The 21,154-nt window shown below is 44.9% G+C and overlaps 1 long non-coding RNA gene across 1 annotated transcript; it reads left to right on the forward strand.

Moving 5' to 3' along the window:
- Positions 1–14,576: 14,576 nt before the first annotated feature.
- Positions 14,577–15,667, forward strand: LOC133391544 (uncharacterized). Its single transcript, XR_009765039.1, has 2 exons — positions 14,577–15,449; positions 15,515–15,667. It is a non-coding gene; the product is annotated as an uncharacterized LOC133391544 (long non-coding RNA).
- The last annotated feature ends 5,487 nt before the right edge of the window (positions 15,668–21,154 follow it).

Here is a 21,154-nt window from a genome sequence, read left to right on the forward strand (position 1 = left end):
GAAGCGTTGCTGGTCAATACTTGCTGAATAGCTACGTTATGCAACGCGCCAGCGATGCGCGCTTTTTTAACGATTTTATGGAAAACATAGGCTAAGAAGAAAATGCTGATGGACGACGGTCAGCATTTTTTGAGTATAAATTCAATTGAAACCAGTTGGTGCGTTTATTATTGTGCTTAAGTCGGCGTGTACTGTGCCTGTCTTGGGTTGCTGCTCCGAAAGACACTTTCGTGTGCGCGACAAATGGTGGCTCCAGAGAGGATGCATCAACCAACGGATCGGCAAGTAGTCAAATGCCCTCCTTTCCCTTCTTTCTCTCCTTCCCTCCTTTCCCTCCTTTCCCTCCTTTCCCTCCTTTCCCTCCTTTCCTCCTTTCCCTCCTTTCCCTCCTTTCCCTCCTTTCCCTCCATTCCCTCCTTTCCTCCTTTCCCTCCTTTCCCTCCTTTCCCTCCTTTTATTCTTTTCCCTCCTTTTTATCTTTCCCTCTGTCGCTGACGATAATTAAGCTTTAAAAACGAAGCGTTGCTGGTCAATACTTGCTGAATAGCTACGTTATGCAACGCGCCAGCGATGCGCGCTTTTTTAACGATTTTATGGAAAACATAGGCTAAGAAGAAAATGCTGATGGACGACGGTCAGCATTTTTTGAGTATAAATTCAATTGAAACCAGTTGGTGCGTTTATTATTGTGCTTAAGTCGGCGTGTACTGTGCCTGTCTTGGGTTGCTGCTCCGAAAGACACTTTCGTGTGCGCGACAAATGGTGGCTCCAGAGAGGATGCATCAACCAACGGATCGGCAAGTAGTCAAATGCCCTCCTTTCCCTTCTTTCCCTCCTTTCCCTCCTTTCCCTCCTTTCCCTTCTTTCCCTCCTTTCCCTCCTTTCCCTCCTTTCCCTCCTTTCCCTCCTTTCCCTCCTTTCCCTCCTTTCCCTCCTTTCCCTCCTTTCCCTCCTTTCCCTCCTTTCCCTCCTTTCCCTCCTTTCCCTCCTTTCCCTCCTTTCCCTCCTTTCCCTCCTTTCCCTCCTTTCCCTCCTTTCCCTCCTTTCCCTCATTTCCCTCCTTTCCCTCCTTTCCCTCCTTTCCTTCCTTTCCATCCTTTCCCTCTTTTCCCTCCTTTCCTTGCTTTCCTCCTTTCCCTCCTTTTTATCTTTCCCTGTGTCGCTGACGATAATTAAGCTTTAAAAACGAAGCGTTGCTGGTCAATACTTGCTGAATAGCTACGTTATGCAACGCGCCAGCGATGCGCGCTTTTTTAACGATTTTATGGAAAACATAGGCTAAGAAGAAAATGCTGATTGACGACGGTCAGCATTTTTAGAGTATAAATTCAATTGAAACCAGTTGGTGCGTTTATTATTGTGCTTAAGTCGGCGTGTACTGTGCCTGTCTTGGGTTGCTGCTCCGAAAGACACTTTCGTGTGCGCGACAAATGGTGGCTCCAGAGAGGATGCATCAACCAACGGATCGGCAAGTAGTCAAATGCCCTCCTTTCCCTTCTTTCTCTCCTTCCCTCCTTTCCCTCCTTTCCCTCCTTTCCATCCTTTCCCTCCTTCTCCTCCTTTCCCTCCTTTCCCTCCTTTCCCTCCATTCCCTCCTTTCCCTCCTTTCCCCCCTTTCCCTCCTTTCCCTCCTTTCCCTCTTTTCCCTCCTTTCCCTCCTTTCCTCCTTTCCCTCCATTCCCTCATTTTCTTCCTTTCCCTCCTTTCTCGCCTTTCCATCCTTTCCCTCCTTTCCCTCCTTTCCGTATGTCGCTTACGATAATTTAGCCTTAAAAAAAAAGTGTTGCTTGGTAGCAATACTTGCGTTATGCAACGCGCCAGCGATTAAACGCGCTTAACGATTCAATGGAATTTAACGATTTAATGGAAAACATAGGCTAAGAAGAAAATGCTGATCGACGACGGTTGAATTGAAAAAATTAATGAAGGCATCATTTGCCAAGAGCCAGTTGGTGCGTTTATTATTGTGCTTAAGTCGGCGTGTACTGTGCCTGTCTTGGGCTGCAGCTCCGAAAGACAGTTTCGTGTGTGCGACCAATGGTGGCTCCAGAGAGGATGCATCAACCAACGGATCGGCAAGTAGTCCAATGCCCTCCTTTCCCTTCTTTCTCTCCATCCCTCCTTCTCCTCCTTTCCCTCCTTTCCAACCTTTCCCTCCTTTCCAACCTTTCCCTCCTTTCCCTTCTTTTCCTCCTTTCCAACCTTTCCCTCCTTTCCCTCCTTTCCAACCTTTCCCTCCTTTCCCTCCTTTCCCTCCTTTCCCTCCTTTCCCTCCTTTCCCTCCTTTCCATCCTTTCCCTCCTTTCCCTTCGTTCCCTCCATTCCCTCATTTCCTTCCTTTCCCTCCTTTCTCGGCTTTCCATCCTTTCCCTCCTTATTCCTTTCCCTCCTTTTCCTTCTTTCCATCTGTCGCTTACGATAATTTAGCCTTAAAAACAAAGCGTTGCTGGGTAGCAATACTTGCTGAATAGCTACGTTATGCAACGCGCCAGCGATTAAGCGATTAGTGGCTCCAGAGAGGATGCATTAACCAACGGATCGGCAAGTAGTGAAATTAATTTAGAAAACATAAATAGGCTGCAAAAGCATCTGAAAGGTTAAGCACTTCGTGCAGTTAGCGGATCAATGCTTAACCCAGAAAACCGTTGCGCTCGTAATAACCAGGCTCGACAAAATGGTCGGGAACCCTGAAAGCATTTACAAGTCTTTACTGCTAGAATTACTAGTGATAAAACATATAACGACAGATAATCCTTCAGCATTTTTAGAATTTTCCAACGCTTTGCGCAATCTCATTGACAACATGGTGTTGTTGAAGCAAGAAGGATTTTTGAATGACCAAAGGCTGCTAAACGATTTAACATCAAGGTTTTCAACCGAACTTCGGAACGAAAGGTTGAACGAGAATCGAACCGTTCGAACAGTTCGGTAAAGTGCACGAACGAACGAGATTCTTAACAAAAAACGACCAGGACTTTTGGAAGAAACTGACTACACCGAACGCGTTCGAACGTTCCATTCATTGTTCGACGACACACATAAATGTGGTAATGAAACGTGCAAAATCATATTGCTTTCTCGCTCTTTCTCGCACCGTGCGAACGGGTCGTCAGAGATCAAAATGTACCCTGTTGGTGTTGAAATCGTACCCATACAACTCAATTCCTCGAACGCCGTCGAATTTGTCAGGCAGTGTTCGATACGTGTGCTGCAAGGTGTTATAAATGACAAGGTGAAGTTGTTCAGAGCAAAATGACATTTCTCGACTTGACATTTCTCTTCCGGGGGCTACGGTATAAAAATCGGGGAGGGCTGGTGCGGGGTAATGAAATTTGTATGCAGAGAGTGACAGATGTCCCCCACAATGTCGCCCAGCAAAAGCGATAAAAATCAACCTTCTAAATACATTATCCTTGGTGTGCTGTTGGTTTGGAAATCGTATCTATACGACTGAATTCATCGAACGCGTTCGAACTGGTGCTCGATCTGTGTTCTGTTGGTGTGTAAATCGTACCTACACAACTGAATTCATCGAACGCGTTCGAACTGGCTCATTTGTGTTCGATCTGTGCTCTGTTGGTGTGGAAATTATACATATACAATTCAATAGATCGATCCCGTTCAAACGGATTATTCATTATTCGCGAATGAACTGAACTGGAATTGCGCTCATCATGTTGATCCATATTTAAGTAGTTTTTTTTATAGAATCCTTGAGTGTGTATAAGGCATAGGGTACAATATATGCTGGAGACGTCTATGCTCGTATTAGTTTTATACATGCTAGTTTTTGGTCGGTTTTTCGATAGCTAGCCAGACAGCAGATGGGCCGAGTCTTTAATGTTTTTAAATTATTGGTGTCAACCGCAGAATGAGTACTTCTTTGGCTACAGTATGCGTCTATGGCGGGTAAATGAAAAAGATAACGAGCGTTCTTTGTAAATAAACACCCCATGAAAAAAAGAACGAAAGAATCGTCGTTCACGTACGGTTCTTTTTGGTGAGCGAACTAGTTCGTTCGCGTTCGGTGAAAAGAATCGTTTTGCCCATGCCTAGTTGAAACACACGATAAGTACGAAACAAGATAACAAGAATCTTACGCTACAAGACCTAGCAGAATGGCTGAAACCCTCTGAAGAACTAGCCATTATGCGGCCACGAACGAAGGAGTATCCAAGCAAGAAAGGTCGAAACATCAAAATATACAGCATCGTCACAAAGGGCCAGAAAAGGAAACAATATGTATAATTTGTGGATTTCCTCACGAAACCACTCGTTGCAGGCAATTGAACGGTAAGACACCCAATATAAAATTAACTCTTTTTATTCGGCATAGAATTTGCACCAATTGCTGCAAGTACAGCAACCATAACACCAAAAACTGTCGCCTATCAGCACAATGTAGCGTGGTACGGTTGCGGCAAAAGGCATCATAGTATCTGTTGTGTACTGGATTGCCAAACTACGATGAGTTTCAATCGATAGGTTTATTCAAACTGAACGTGTTATTTGCATTCCCTACTTTTTATAGTTCAGAATGTAACAACGTGAACTATGATCAATTAATAATTATTACATGAAAATGTTATGATTGCAATGTGTGCTATCTCCCCCCTTATAACCGCAGGACTCCACACAGCATAACACGGAGCGCAACATAACAACTGACAGCTGCTTAACGCTTCAGAAAACGCTGTATTGCCGGTACCATGTTATGAATATCCGTAGCAGGCCGCTCATTTCTCATTGGAAAGCTACCAACCTACTGCGATTACCGACAGTTAATGAAACGCTTTACCTCCTTTCTCAAGCGTTTTCTTACGCGTTTGGCAGCTGTCAGTTGTTATGTTGCGCTCCGTGTTATGCTGTGTGGAGTCCTGCGGTAACTGAATGATCCAACATCTCTCCCCTTAATTGGTACTTCTGGAATGAATTGAGTGTTCGGTAGCTGTTTGGTAGCTCGGAGATGCCTAATCCCGGAAACAATGTTTGAAGGTGTGTATTGTGGATCTGTTTTTAAAACATCTGTCTTCAAATTCAACCAGTTGGTGTGTGCTCGTATCGATTCCGGCTCAGCTCCTCCGTGCTTACTTGGGCTGAGAAGCGACGAAACAGTTTGAAACGGTATGGAAATATACCTGCAGTAACTTTTTCGTCCCAATTGGTGGTTCGAAATACATTTGATTGTGCGTTTCGAAATACTTTCCCTCCTTTCCCTCCTTTCCCTCCTTTCCCTCCTTTCCCTCCTTCACACCATTTCCTTTATTTCCCTCCTTTCCCTCCTTTCCCTCCTTTCCATCCTTTCCCTCTTTTCCCTCCTTTCCCTCCTTTCCCTCATTTCCCTCCTTTCCCTCTTTTCCCTCTTTTCCCACCTTTCCCTCCTTTCATTCTTTTCCCTCCTTTTTATCTTTCCCTCTGTCGCTGACGATAATTAAGCTTTAAAAACGAAGCGTTGCTGGTCAATACTTGCTGAATAGCGACGTTATGAAACGCGCCAGCGATGCGCGCTTTTTTAACGATTTTATGGAAAACATAGGCTTAGAAGAAAGTGCTGATGGACGACGGTCAGCATTTTTTGAGTATAAATTCAATTGAAACCAGTTGGTGCGTTTATTATTGTGCTTAAGTCGGCGTGTACTGTGCCTGTCTTAGGTTGCTGCTCCGAAAGACACTTTCGTGTGCGCGACAAATGGTGGCTCCAGAGAGGATGCATTAACCAACGGATCGGCAAGTAGTCAAATGCCCTCCTTTCCCTTCTTTCTCTCCTTCCCTCCTTTCCCTCCTTTCCCTCCTTTCCAACCTTTCCCTCCTTTCCCTCCTTTCCCTCCTTTCCCTCATTTCCCTCATTTCCCTCCTTTCCCTCCTTTCCCTCCTTTCCCTCCTTTCCCTCCTTTCCCTCCTTTCCCTTCGTTCCCTCCATTCCCTCATTTCCATCCTTTCCCTCCTTTCTCGCCTTTCCATCCTTTCCCTCCTCATTCCTTTCCCTCCTTTTCCTCCTTTCCGTCTGTCGCTTACGATAATTTAGCCTTAAAAACAAAGTGTTGCTAGGTAGCAATACTTGCTGAATAGCTACGTTATGCAACGCGCCAGCGATTAAACGCGCTTAACGATTAAATAGAATTTAACGATTTAATGGAAAACATAGGCTAAGAAGAAAATGCTGATCGACGACGGTCAGCATTTTTAGAGTATAAATTCAATTGAAAAAAAAAATAATGAAGGCATTATTTGCCAATAGCCAATTGGTGCGTTTATTATTGTGCTTAAGTCGGCGTGTACTGTGCCTGTCTTGGGCTGCTGCTCCGAAAGACACTCTCGTGTGCGCGACAAATGGTGGCTCCAGAGAGGATGCATCAACCAACGGATCGGCAAGTAGTCCAATGCCCTCCTTTCCCTCCTTTCCCTCCTTTTCCTCCTTTCCGTCTGTCGCTTACGATAATTTAGCCTTAAAAACAAGCGTAGCAATACTTGCTGAATAGCTACGTTATGCAACGCGCCAGCGATTAAACGCGCTTAACGATTCAATGGAATTTAACGATTCAATTATTATTATTATTATTATTATTATTATTATTATTATTATAATTATTTATTCCCAAAGTTATCCAGCTGGTATAAGCTTACATAACATATTTATTTCTATAGTTAATGCTAAAGAACAGTGCTAACAAAAACGCATCAAAAACCATAACAAGTTTAACTGTCAATCAACCAAATAAAAATAAAAAAACAACATAAACTGTGGAAGCGTCATATTAAGCTATGTAAAAAGGTCCGTAAATTGTTTAAGTTTGAGTTCAAGTCGACATTGTTTCCTAGCGAGTTATAAGCACTTAACATTTTTAATAAAGGATCGTTAGATCCAAAATTAGTCGATCTGAATTCTATGTTAAATAATGTCCTGGTTCTTATAATTCTACTGGGGGCCTGAAAGTTCAATTTACTCAGAATTGACGGGGCGTCTAAAGATCCGGTAACAAGTTTGTGTATAAATAAGCACTGTGCCGTCTTTCTTCTATGTTGCAGAGGTTCTAGTCCAAATAGCAGGCACCTTGTACGGTAAGAGGGACAAACAGAATTACGAGACCACGGGAGACGGTAAAACAATGAACGAGTGAGCTTACGTTGAACCGATTCTAGCCTATCTATTAAATATTGCTGTGTCGGAGTCCAAATAATACTAGCGAATTCTAAGGTAGGACGGACAATTGCACAATACAGAGCTTTTATACTGAATGGATCTTTGAAGTCTTTCGCAACACGCAAAATGAATCCTAACAAACGGAAGGCTTTTGAAAGTATTGCTTCATAGTGGTTCTGTAACGTTAGTCTGCTATCTAACTGGACGCCTAAATCGCGAATCACATTTTACGCGGCACTGATCTATCATCAATTTTATAATCGTAAACAATGGGGGTTCTTTTTCTAGTGTAGGATATAACAGAGCATTTAGATATGTTGAGACGCATACAATTTGATTTACACCCTGAGTTAAATCGAGTTAAGCAGTTTTGAAGGGTAAAACAATCGGTTTGATCTGATATCGGTAGAAACATTTTCATATCATCTGCATAAAACAATTTTTCGCAATCTGGTATAACATAAATAACATCGTTTATGAAAATGTTAAAAAGAATAGGTCCGAGAATACTGCCTTGTGGAACCCCGGACGTGTTGGTGAATGGTGCAGATATAGAGGAGGAAATATTCACTGTTATATGCCTATCACTTAAATAACAGGAGAGCCAATGAACTAGCGCCCCATTTACTCCGTAGCTTGATAGTTTTGAAATTAGCATTGAATGATTTACGGAGTCAAAGGCAGCACTGAAGTCGGTGTAGATTACGTCTACCTGTTTACCATTGTCCATTGCAGGATAGCAGGTGCTCAATAAAGAGAAAAGGTTTGTTTCAATTGAGCGGTTGGGTAGAAAGCCGTGCTGATCATTGGAGATTATATTTTTAAAACCACTTGATAGGTGTTTCGAAATGGTGATCTCAAAAATTTTGCTGACTGCACATAACATATAAATACCACGGTAATTACATATGTCATTTCTATTTCCATTTTTGTAAACCGGGAACATGAATGAAGATTTCCATGCTTGAGGGAAGCGTTTCTGCTACAAAGACTTGTTGAACAATGTGGTCAAGACAGGAGTTAAAGCATCTCTGCAGCGTTTGAAAATAGCACTGGGTATAGCGTCAGGCCCAGTAGCGAATGAAAGCTTCAACTCGTTGATAGCCGAGGCAATGCCAGCTTCAGACAGAACAGGAAGAGGAATGTCGGCAGCATCAGGTATATGGTTGGACGTAACAGCATTAGTGACTGGTGGCGAGTTACTCACGTATGTTGATGAAAAGTAATCAGCAAATGCTTGACTGATTTCAACATTACCGGTGTACGATCTTCCGTTCAGAAGCATCATTGATGGAAGTCTGTTACTATCTCGTTTTTGTCGAGCAAAACTAAAAAACGTTCTTGGATCCCTTTTAAATCGGTTTTCTATTTTTCTTACGTAGTTGGCGTAGGCTCGGCGATTAAGTGTCTGGTACAGACGGGCAGCTTTAATAAATATTCTTCTATTGACCTCGTTCTTATGTTGACGGAACATTTTATGGAGTCTTTTTTTCTGTTTTCTCAAGTCTTTTAACCGTGAGTTAGACCAGGGTGGCTTGGTTGGGGTCCGATAACGAGGGACAAACTGATCGTAAAAGCTTGTGATTTTATTTGTAAACGACAAAATGTTTTGATTGAGATCCGGGTCTCTGGTGATATGGCTCCAGTCAACGTTGGTAAGGGCCGATGAGAGACCTATAAAATTCGTCTTTCGGAAGTTCTGACTCTGAATATTTGAAGTATGTTGTGGTGTTGTAGTGTGGTTTGATTCAGAAAATATGCGGAGAGCAATCATCGGGTGGTAGGAGTCTGGTTGAATCCAAGGGTCAAGAACGAGCTCCAACTTTAATAAGTGGTAAGGAATCCCATCATCAGCCAAAATAAGGTACAGTATAGAACCATGGGGATTCATGTAGCAGTTTAGTTGAGACAGTCCTGCATAGTTAAATTCATCGAGGAGAACTGAACAGGAAGGATTAATCCGGGATTCCGATGTATTTAAAACTGCAACACTTTAATGGAAAACATTACCTCCTTTCCCTCCTTTCCCTCCTTTCCCTTCTTTCCCTCCTTTCCCTCCTTTCCCTCCTTTCCCTCCGTTCCCTCCATTCCCTCATTTCCATCCTTTCCCTCCTTTCTCGCCTTTCCATCCTTTCCCTCCTCATTCCTTTCCCTCCTTTTCCTCCTTTCCGTCTGTCGCTTACGATAATTTAGCCTTAAAAACAAAGTGTTGCTAGGTAGCAATACTTGCTGAATAGCTACGTTATGCAACGCGCCAGCGATTAAACGCGCTTAACGATTAAATAGAATTTAACGATTTAATGGAAAACATAGGCTAAGAAGAAAATGCTGATCGACGACGGTCAGCATTTTTAGAGTATAAATTCAATTGAAAAAAATAATGAAGGCATTATTTGCCAATAGCCAGTTGGTGCGTTTATTATTGTGCTTAAGTCGGCGTGTACTGTGCCTGTCTTGGGCTGCTGCTCCGAAAGACACTCTCGTGTGCGCGACAAATGGTGGCTCCAGAGAGGATGCATCAACCAACGGATCGGCAAGTAGTCCAATGCCCTCCTTTCCCTCCTTTCCCTCCTTTCTCTCCTTTCCCTCCTTTCCCTCCTTTACCTCCTTTCCCTTCTTTCCCTCCTTTCCCTCCTTTCCCTCCTTTCCCTCCTTTCCCTCCTTTCCCTCCTTTCCCTCCTTTCCCTCCTTTCCCTCCTTTCCCTCCTTTCCCTCCTTTCCCTCCTTCCCCTCCTTTCCCTCCTTTCCATCCTTTCCCTCCTATCCTTCCTTTCCATCCTTTCCCTCTTTTCCCTCCTTTCCCTCCTTTCCTCCTTTCCTCCTTTCCCTCCTTTCCCTCTTTTCCCTCTTTTCCCACCTTTCGCTCCTTTCATTCTTTTCCCTCCTTTTTATCTTTCCCTCTGTCACTGACGATAATTAAGCTTTTAAAACGAAGCGTTGCTGGTCAATACTTGCTGAATAGCGACGTTATGCAACGCGCCAGCGATGCGCGCTTTTTTAACGATTTTATGGAAAACATAGGCTAAGAAGAAAATGCTGATGGACGACGGTCAGCATTTTTAGAGTATAAATTCAATTGAAACCAGTTGTTGCGTTTATTATTGTGCTTAAGTCGGCGTGTACTGTGCCTGTCTTGGGCTGCTGCTCCGAAAGACAGTTTCGTGTGCGCGACAAATGGTGGCTCCAGAGAGGATGCATCAACCAACGGATCGGCAAGTAGTCAAATGCCCTCCTTTCCCTTCTTTCTCTCCTTCCCTCCTTTCCCTCCTTTCCCTCCATTCCAACCTTTCCCTCCTTTCCCTCCTTTCCATCCTTTACATCCTTTCCCTCCTTTCCCTCCTTTCCCTCCTTTCCCTCCTTTCCCTCCTTTCCCTCCTTTCCCTCCTTTCTCTCCTTTCCCTCCTTTCCCTCCTTTCCCTCCTTTCCCTCCTTTCCCTCCTTTCCCTCCTTTCCTTCCTTTCCCTCCTTTCCCTCCTTTCCCTCCTTTCCCTCCTTTCCCTCATTTCCCTCCTTTCCATCCTTTCCAACCTTTCCCTCCGTTCCCTCCATATCCTCATTTCCATCCTTTCCCTCCTTTCTCGCCTTTCCATCCTCTCCCTCCTTATTCCTTTCTCTCCTTTTCCTCCTTTCCGTCTGTCGCTTACGATAATTTAGCCTTAAAAACAAAGTGTTGCTAGGTAGCAATACTTGCTGAATAGCTACGTTATGCAACGCGCCAGCGATTAAACGCGCTTAACGATTAAATAGAATTTAACGATTTAATGGAAAACATAGGCTAAGAAGAAAATGCTGATCGACGACGGTCAGCATTTTTAGAGTATAAATTCAATTGAAAAAAAATAATGAAGGCATTATTTGCCAATAGCCAGTTGGTGCGTTTATTATTGTGCTTAAGTCGGCGTGTACTGTGCCTGTCTTGGGCTGCTGCTCCGAAAGACACTCTCGTGTGCGCGACAAATGGTGGATCCAGAGAGGATGCATCAACCAACGGATCGGCAAGTAGTCCAATGCCCTCCTTTCCCTCCTTTCCCTCCTTTTCCTCCTTTCCGTCTGTCGCTTACGATAATTTAGCCTTAAAAACAAGCGTAGCAATACTTGCTGAATAGCTACGTTATGCAACGCGCCAGCGATTAAACGCGCTTAACGATTCAATGGAATTTAACGATTTAATGGAAAACATAGGCTAAGGCCGCGGGGCCATGGGGCTTTCTCAAGCTGAGAAATCATTCTCAAACACTCATTTAAGTTTCTCAAGCACTCAAATCTTGTTCTCAGACGCGAGCCCGTGGCCGTCGTCAGTTTTCTCACTTCGAGAAACTGATATTGCCACTCATGCTTTATTTGGAGCTTTAAATAGAAAATATATTTTTGATCGCATTTTTTTAATTTTTTTTCAATTATAAACATTGAATACATTTTCCAAAGTGATTACCGAAAAACAAATAGCACAATTGCTCATGTTTCAGTTAGCCTATAGCTGCATCGTCAACTTTCTCAAAGATTCTCAAAGATTCTCAAAACCGATTTTGTTCCGATTCGACAAACGCTGAGAACGAGGATTTCTCAAAAGCACTCACGAGTGCTTGAGAAAATGAGTGTTGAGAATCCCCATGGCCCCGCGGCCTAAGAGGGAAATGCTGATCGACGACGGTCAGCATTTTTAGAGTATAAATTCAATTGAAAAAAAAAATAATGAAGGAATTATTTGCCAAGAGCCAGTTGGTGCGTTTATTATTGTAATTTCCCTCCTTTCCCTCCTTTCCTTCCTTTCCCTCCTTTCCCTCATTTCCCTACTTTCCCTCCTTTCCCTCCTTTCCAACCTATCCCTCCTTTCCAACCGTTCCCTCCTTTCCCTCCTTTCCCTCCTTTCCCTCCTTTCCCTCCTTTCCCTCCTTTCCCTCCTTTCTCTCCTTTCCCTCCTTTCCCTCCTTTCCCTCCTTTCCCTCCTTTCCCTCCTTTCCCTCCTTTCCCTCCTTTCCCTCCTTTCCATCCTTTCCCTTCTTTCCCTTCTTTCCCTCCTTTCCCTCCTTTCCAACCGTTCCCTCCTTTCCCTCTTTTCCCTCCTTTTCCTCCTTTCCCTCCTTTCCCTCCTTTCCCTCCTTTTCCTTCTTTCCGTCTGTCGCTTACGATAATTTAGCCTTAAAAACAAAGCGTTGCTAGGTAGCAATACTTGCTGAATAGTTACGTTATGCAACGCGCCAGCGATGCGCGCTTTTTTAACGATTTTATGGAAAACATAGGCTAAGAAGAAAATGCTGCTCGACGACGGTCAGCATTTTTAGAGTATAAATTCAATTGAAAAAATTAATGAAGGCATCATTTGCCAAGAGCCAGTTGGTGCGTTTATTATTGTGCTTAAGTCGGCGTGTACTGTGCCTGACTGCTGCTCCGAAAGACAGTTTCGTGTGCGCGACAAATGGTGGCTCCAGAGAGGATGCATTAACCAACGGATCGGCAAGTAGTGAAATTAATTTAGAAAACATAAATAGGCTGCAAAAGCATCTGAAAGGTTAAGCACTTCGTGCAGTTAGCGGATCAATGCTTAACCCAGAAAACCGTTGCGCTCGTAATAACCAGGCTCGACAAAATGGTCGGGAACCCTGAAAGCATTTACAAGTCTTTACTGCTAGAATTACTAGTGATAAAACATATAACGACAGATAATCCTTCAGCATTTTTAGAATTTTCCAACGCTTTGCGCAATCTCATTGACAACATGGTGTTGTTGAAGCAAGAAGGATTTTTGAATGACCAAAGGCTGCTAAACGATTTAACATCAAGGTTTTCAACCGAACTTCGGAACGAAAGGTTGAACGAGAATCGAACCATTCGAACAGTTCGGTAAAGTGCACGAACGAACGAGATTCTTAACAAAAAACGACCAGAACTTTTGGAAGAAACTGACTACACCGAACGCGTTCGAACGTTCCGTTCATTGTTCGACGACACACATAAATGTGGTAATGAAACGTGCAAAATCATATTGCTTTCTCGCTCTTTCTCGCACCGTGCGAACGAGTCGTCAGAGATCAAAATGTACCCTGTTGGTGTTGAAATCGTACCCATACAACTCAATTCCTCGAACGCCGTCGAATTTGTCAGGCAGTGTTCGATACGTGTGCTGCAAGGTGTTATAAATGACAAGGTGAAGTTGTTCAGAGCAAAATGACATTTCTCGACTTGACATTTCTCTTCCGGGGGCTACGGTATAAAATTCGGGGAGGGCTGGTGCGGGGTAATGAAATTTGTATGCAGAGAGTGACAGATGTCCCCCACAATGTCGCCCAGCAAAAGCGATAAAAATCAACCTTCTAAATACATTATCCTTGGTGTGCTGTTGGTTTGGAAATCGTATCTATACGACTGAATTTATCGAACGCGTTCGAACTGGTGCTCGATCTGTGTTCTGTTGGTGTGTAAATCGTACCTACACAACTGAATTCATCGAACGCGTTCGAACTGGCTCATTTGTGTTCGATCTGTGCTCTGTTGGTGTGGAAATTATACATATACAATTCAATAGCTCGATCCCGTTCAAACGGATTATTCATTATTCGCGAATGAACTGAACTGGAATTGCGCTCATCATGTTGATCCATATTTAAGTAGTTTTTTTTTATAGAATCCTTGAGTGTGTATAAGGCATAGGGTACAATATATGCTGGAGACATCTATGCTCGTATTAGTTTTATACATGCTAGTTATTGGTCGGTTTTTCGATAGCTAGCCAGACAGCAGATGGGCCGAGTCTTTAATGTTTTTAAATTATTGGTGTCAACCGCAGAATGAGTACTTCTTTGGCTACAGTATGCGTCTATGGCGGGTAAATGAAAAAGATAACAAGCGTTCTTTGTAAATAAACACCCCATGAAAAAAAGAACGAAAGAATCGTCGTTCACGTACGGTTCTTTTTGGTGAGCGAACTAGTTCGTTCGCGTTCGGTGAAAAGAATCGTTTTGCCCATGCCTAGTTGAAACACACGATAAGTACGAAACAAGATAACAAGAATCTTACGCTACAAGACCTAGCAGAATGGCTGAAACCCTCTGAAGAACTAGCCATTATGCGGCCACGAACGAAGGAGTATCCAAGCAAGAAAGGTCGAAACATCAAAATATACAGCATCGTCACAAAGGGCCAGAAAAGGAAACTGTTGTGCGAGTTGCGCATTGCGTTTGCTGCTTGGGCAAACTGACATATGTCACAGGGATTGGGTTGTTGCTTGGGTTTGCATATTTTTTGTGACAGTAGAATTCGGAGTGCGACACGCACACATTGAAGGTATAATAAATGTACTTTAGTCTTGCATGCGACATCAACGAAGATAGATCGTCTTGTCCGTGAGGGCTCCCGATTTATGGTGAAAGAAAACCTACTACCCCACCCCCTCAAGTTACAGTCCACCGCTAGATACACAACATTCCCGCTTGGCAAAGAGTAGCTCATTTTGATGCCTCTCGCTACCCCTGGCCTTAGTTTTGAAGGAATCATGCGACACACTCGCACTCCACTACCCCATCCCATGGAAAAACGCTCCCACCATTGAGGTGTTGACCAAAATTTCGCTGTGTGCATGAGACACACACTCGCACTCCTCCAGCCCTCCACAGCTGAACGCTCCCACCGTTGCGAATTTGCGAGAATTTTTGCTCTGAGCGTGAGACCCTGAAGCGCCAGAGATGACACTATGTGTAAAGACGATCATAATTCGGTATGGTCAAAATGCGTCGTTTGTCGTTTCATTTATCTGGTAATGATGTTTTCACTTCATCAAAATTTTAAACATTAACAACTAGGCTGATAACAATAATTGAAATGTGAATCAGAATAAATTAAATTCATTTGAAGTAAAATGAATTCCATTATACTCTATTTTGATCAAATGATCAACACTTGTACATAGTGCCATTTACTTTGTGTTCTTCACTCTCGCGCTGTGTTGTGATCGTTCGAAACTCATTGCCAGAACGAATGCAAATTTCATTTGGGAAGGATCGGTGCCGGAAGATGCAGTGAAAATTATAAAATGTTTATAGAAAAGTAATTAAGTAAATCGTGAAAGATGTAAACGCAGGCGCAACTGCAGTTTGTTTTGTTACATGATCTACGGGTAAGTGCATGCATAAGAAGAAGAATATTTCAAATGATGTTTGTTTTTTAACAATCGTATTGCTTTTAATGTTTGATTATTCTTCTATTATTTGCCATCACACCTAGCTATCTCATTACCAAAGCATCTGATAGCCGATCAAAGAAGGTGAATCGGGCTTACAGAGTCGCCGTTTAAATTCAAATATCTTCGTGATCGGTAAGTTTTAAATAGTCCTAGTTTTGTTCACCATTCTAATGCTAGATATATCTTTCATTCCTCAGAAAAACGCATCAAACAACAAGTGTTTTTCTTCCAACAGCACGCGCCATCGGTGGAGCAAGCAGCCACCGTTTTGATCGCCAGTACGCGCCATCAAGAATTGAAATATTCCCGAATAGCTCTGTGAATAAAAAACTGCACATTTACTGTCCGAATTTCCTGGAATTTTTCGATCGGCCTACGCTCGCGGGAATGGTAGGTCCGTTGAGGAGAAGGAAAGAAAGGGTGGGAGCGAGGATTAACCAAAAACGTGGCATTGAGAATGAGGGGAGGTGCGCTCAGCGCTCACGCTGGGACACTCACGATGCTTGAAATAAAATGTTAACAAGCATCGATTTCAAGCATGCATGTCGCGCGACATTTTGCCAAGCGGGTTGTGGTCCTACGGAACCGGATAAAGTTACCCAGTGTTGTGATAAGTGGTTTGTCTTTCTCGCGTAAAGTCGGTACAAAGGAACATCCGAGACCGGGTGTTAAGGGCTCTAGACGCCCTACAGTGACGTGACTTTTGGTGCGTTACTACTGACAAACAGATCGAACAGTATCCGTAAACGCGAGTGTTTTCGGTCAGTGCTGTTCGACGGAAGCTGCCTGAGGGCATTCCAGACAACAAGAAGGGAAAAGTGTTCTTTTCAGGAGAAGTGTTTGGCTTGGGTTTTAGCGGTTGCAAATGGCGTGCCGGTGCAAGTGAATGTGTGTTAGTGCGTTCAGCTTGGTATCGGTTCGTGTGCAATTGCGCAGCGGCGCAAGCGAATGTACGTGTACGTGTATGCGCGTGTGTGTGTGACAGCTTAGCTTGGCGCGGATTCTTGTGCAAAGGCTTGATACGACGTTGATGGTGTGTGTGCATGTGTGACGAACGATGCCATCACCATTTACTCGATCAAAAAAGCTAAAACGAACACCAGTTAAGCGTGGGACGACATCACCGAAACCAACATCATCACAACAACAGCTAGTAGAAGACAATTCCGACGAAATGGAGGCACAGCTGAAAGTGTTGGAGAAGCAACGGGAAGCAGTGTGTGGAAAGCTTAGTCGTGTGTGTGCAGCTTTGTGTGACAGTGCAGAGCAGCCTAACCTCAACGTAAAAAACGTGCGCTTACTTCAACTCCAGGAAAAGGCTTTAGAAAACATCTATAGTGAGTGCAACGAAATACAGAACAAAATCTACGAGTTATCGCTGCACGATGAACAAGACAAAGAGCAGAATGACAAATACATCGAATTTGAGACAAGTTTCAATGACGTTTCGTTGAAACTGACCGCGTGTTTCGATGCCGTAACGAAAGTTGAAGTAGCCGTTCCACCTGCTCTCCCACTGACCCAGCACCAGGCTCAGCCCTACCTCCCTCCGTTGCAAGTGCCCCTACCGACCTTTGATGGGTCATACGAAAAGTGGTATTCGTTCAAGGCGATGTTCACCACGGTGATGAACCGATACCAGCAAGAAGAACCGACCCTGAAGCTTTTTCATTTGCGAAACTGCCTTGTCGGAAAGGCGGCTGGTATCATCGACGATGAGCTGGTAAACAACAACGACTACGAAGCTGCCTGGAAGGTTCTCACTCAGCGGTATGAAGACAAAAGAGTGGTTGTGGATAAGCACATTGAAAACCTTTTCAGCTTACCCAAGATTAACCAGGACAATGCTTCGAGCCTTCGTAAAGTGATTGACACCTGCACTAAAAACGTTGAGGCGTTGAAGAATCAGAACCTTCCGGTAGGTGGTCTCGGTGAGCAAATGTTGGTCAACCTTATAGCTGGTAAGTTAGACAAGAAGTTGCGAGTGGCTTGGGAGACGAAACAAAGGAAGAACTTACTTTCTTCCTACGCCGCTATGATGGAGTTTTTGGAGGAGCAGTGTCGAATTTCTGAGAAGCTCGATACCAGCGTGAAAACATCGACGGAAAGTACGAAGCCGAAAACAGTGGCAAGGAGCCTGGTAGTGAGTGAACCTAAACCGTTAGCGAAGTGTCCAGTATGCAGTGCTGCTCATGAACTCCGAGCTTGCGAACTTTTCAGGGCTAAAGGTGTTAAGGAAAGGTTCGAGATTGCAAAACGGTGCGGTGTTTGCTTCAATTGTCTCTCCAAAGGCCATCAATTGCGAGCATGTTTATCCAGTTTTTGCCGTCGTTGCGGTAAGAAACATCATAGCTTACTCCATGAAGATTCCCCAAGTCAGGTTGCAACTAACGTAGGTCAAACGACATCTAGTGAATCAGTGATAGAAGAATCCCAAACAGCCAACGTACAAGCTGAAACACCGACAACCCTGTGCGCGAGTGACGTGGAACCCGAGAAGCAGACCGTCCTTTCGACTGCCATTGTTTTAGTGGATGGTTTGTGCAATTCTCCCTACCCTTGTAGAGTGGTATTAGACTCTGCTTCGCAGATGAACTTTGTCACCGAGCGATTTGCAAACCTTCTCTCCCTTAAGACAAAACCCGCTGACGTCACGGTCAGTGGTCTGAACGGCAATAGAACTCGTCTTTGCCGTAAACTGCGCACGACGATCAGGTCTCGTGCCAGTGACTTTACAGCTGAGTTAGACTTCCTAGTGACACCACGAATCACTGGGGAACTTCCGACGAAGTCTTTCGACATATCACAGTGGCCCATCTCGAGCGAACAGGTGCTGGCCGACCCTACCTTCAACAGAAGAGGACCTGTCGATATGCTGATTGGCGCTGGAAGTTTTTGGAACCTGATGCTTGACGGCCGATGTGAACTCGGTCCGAACCGACCTGCGCTGCGATACACAAAGCTGGGTTGGATCGCTGGAGGTGTGATCGCGAGCAACACGACGGTCGTTGCGCGTACACTTTGCCAAACTGCTGACGATGAGCCGCTCATCGAACTGCTGAGGAACTTCTACAAGGTAGAATCCTGCGACGAGCTCCGCCCTTCCCCGAAGGCGGATGACGAAGCGTGCCTGGAACACTTCCAGCGCACACACGAGCGAACTAAGGAGGGACGGTATGTAGTACGATATCCGTTCAACGAACGTAAACGCGAGCTTGGCGGCTCGCGAGACACAGCGCTGCGACGTTTTCTGGCTTTGGAGCGAAAACTTGACAAGCAGCCGGACTTAAAGGAGCAATATTCGCGGTTCATCCGAGAATATGAGGATCTCGGACACATGCGCGAGATTGTGGAAACACCGAATGACGACCCAGGATCGGTGTTTTATCTACCGCACCACTGCGTGCTGCGGCCTACGAGCACGACAACCAAGCTGCGAGTCGTGTTTGATGGATCAGCGAAGACGTCAACCGGCGTCTCGATCAACGACGTTTTGATGACTGGACCGACGGTTCAGAACGATCTTACTGCAATTTTGCTTCGTTTCAGAGGATTTCAGTACGTCTTCACACTCGACATTCCGAAGACGTTTCGTCAAGTGGTGGTCCATCCGGATGACACAAGGTACCAGCGAATCTTTTGGAGGTACAATCGGAACGACCCACTTACGGTGCGAGAGCTGCTGACAGTTACGTATGGCTTGGGACCTTCCCCGTTTCAAGCAACCATGGCTCTGAAGCAAGCTGCAGAAGATCATCACTATGAGTTCCCAAGGGCCGCAGAGGTGGTCAATAGGGAGACATACATGGATGATATCCTGACTGGTGCCGATACCCTTGCTGAGGCTTGCCAACTACAGCGAGATGTGACTGGACTACTAGCGAAAGCCTGCTTCAGCGCTCACAAGTGGTGCGCCAACCATTCAGATATCGTTTTAGGTGTAGCTGAAGAACAACGAGGAGACACTTTCGAGGTTACGGACGACACCTCGAAGACCATCGTTAAGACACTGGGCGTGACATGGAACCCGTTGGAGGACTGGTTCTCAGTGTCCGTTCCTGACTTTGACAACCCAGAAGGAATGACTCGAAGGAAACTTCTGAGTCAACTGGCCAAAATCTTCGACCCACTTGGATTCTTTGGCCCAGTAATCACCTACGCGAAGCTGATCTTGCGAGAAGTAGGTGAACTACAAATCGATTGGGACGACTCCATCCCAACCGAAATCGACGAGAAGTGGCGAAACTTTCGGACCGAGATGACATCACTGAGGGAAATCCGAGTTCCGAGATGGATTTCCTGGAAGGATGTGTTCCAGCTGAGACTACAAGGGTTCGCTGACGCATCCGATCAAGCCTACGGTGCCTGCTTGTACGTGCAGGGCACTTTCACCGACGAGGAGTCCAAGATGCAGCTTGTTTGCAGCAAGTCTCGGATCCTACCGAAAAAACGAAGTCCGAAGGAGAAGGCCATCACGACCCCTCGAGCCGAACTGTTAGCGGCACTGTTACTGGCTCGAATGGTCGTGAAGTTCCTGAACGCTACGGAGCTTAAGTTTGAATCAGTACATCTTTGGAGCGACTCAAAAATCGTCTTGGCTTGGGTCAAGAAAACGCCAGAACTACTGCAGACATACGTATCAAATCGGGTAAGCGAGATCCAGCAGCTTAGCCAATCCTTCCACTGGCATTACATTTCCACACATGACAACCCGGCCGATTTGATTTCACGTGGAGTTACACCGAGGAAATTAATAGGTTCAACTATTTGGTGGCGGCCCCGACCAACACAGCACCTCATGAAGGATGAGGACGAAGTGGAAATTCCGGATAATGAGCTGCCGGAAATGCGAGCTGGAGTGGCTTTAGCCATGACTGTTCCGATCGAACGTTTTCCGATCTTTGACAGGTTGAGCAGTTACACACAGATTGTAAGGAGTATGGCCTACTTGGTGCGACTAGCTAGGTTCATCAAGTCACGCAAAAGGGAGGTGGTAAAGGGCCGACTGACAGCGAAGGAAGTGCGTACAGCGACGCTCTTAATAGTACGACTGGTTCAACGCGAGACTTTCCAGCCCGAAATCATCGCACTTATGGACGGTGCGAATACAAAACATCGACTTAATGGACTACAAGCGTTTTTGGATCCTGACGATGGGATCATACGAGTTGGAGGCAGAATCAAGCGAGCCTTCATACCTTACGACAGTCGACATCAGATGCTGTTGCCGGCTAAGCATCCAATCACTGAAGCTCTCGTTCGCGAACTACACATCGACAACCTACACATCGGGCAAAGAGGTTTGCTTGCAGTTGTACGTCAACGGTACTGGCCACTGAATGTGAAGAATACTATTCGAAAGGTGATACGGAAGTGCATCGTGTGTTTCAAGGCAAATCCGTTGAAGACGACGCAACTGATGGGTGACCTACCGTCGTATCGCGTCCAGCCAGCCCCCGTCTTTTCGAATACCGGTGTGGACTACGCTGGTCCCTTCTGGATAAAATCAACTAATTCTCGCAAACCGCAAATCACCAAGGCGTACGTGTGCTTGTTTGTGTGTTTGCAGACTCGGGCGGTTCACTTGGAATTGGTTTCAGACTTGACGACTGACGCATTTCTAGCGAGTTTGAGACGGTTCATCAGTCGACGTGGATGCCCAAAAACGATACGCTCTGACAACGCGACTAATTTTGTCGGAGCTAAAACCGAACTACATGAACTTTGGCGTATGTTCGAGAACGATTGCGCTACGAAAAAGATCACCAACTATTGCGTCGACAAGGGTATTGACTGGTCGTTCATACCACCACGAAGCCCACACTTTGGTGGCATTT

This window comes from Anopheles gambiae, chromosome 2, assembly GCF_943734735.2.
Source record: "Anopheles gambiae chromosome 2, idAnoGambNW_F1_1, whole genome shotgun sequence".
NCBI classification, from domain to species: domain Eukaryota; kingdom Metazoa; phylum Arthropoda; class Insecta; order Diptera; family Culicidae; genus Anopheles; species Anopheles gambiae.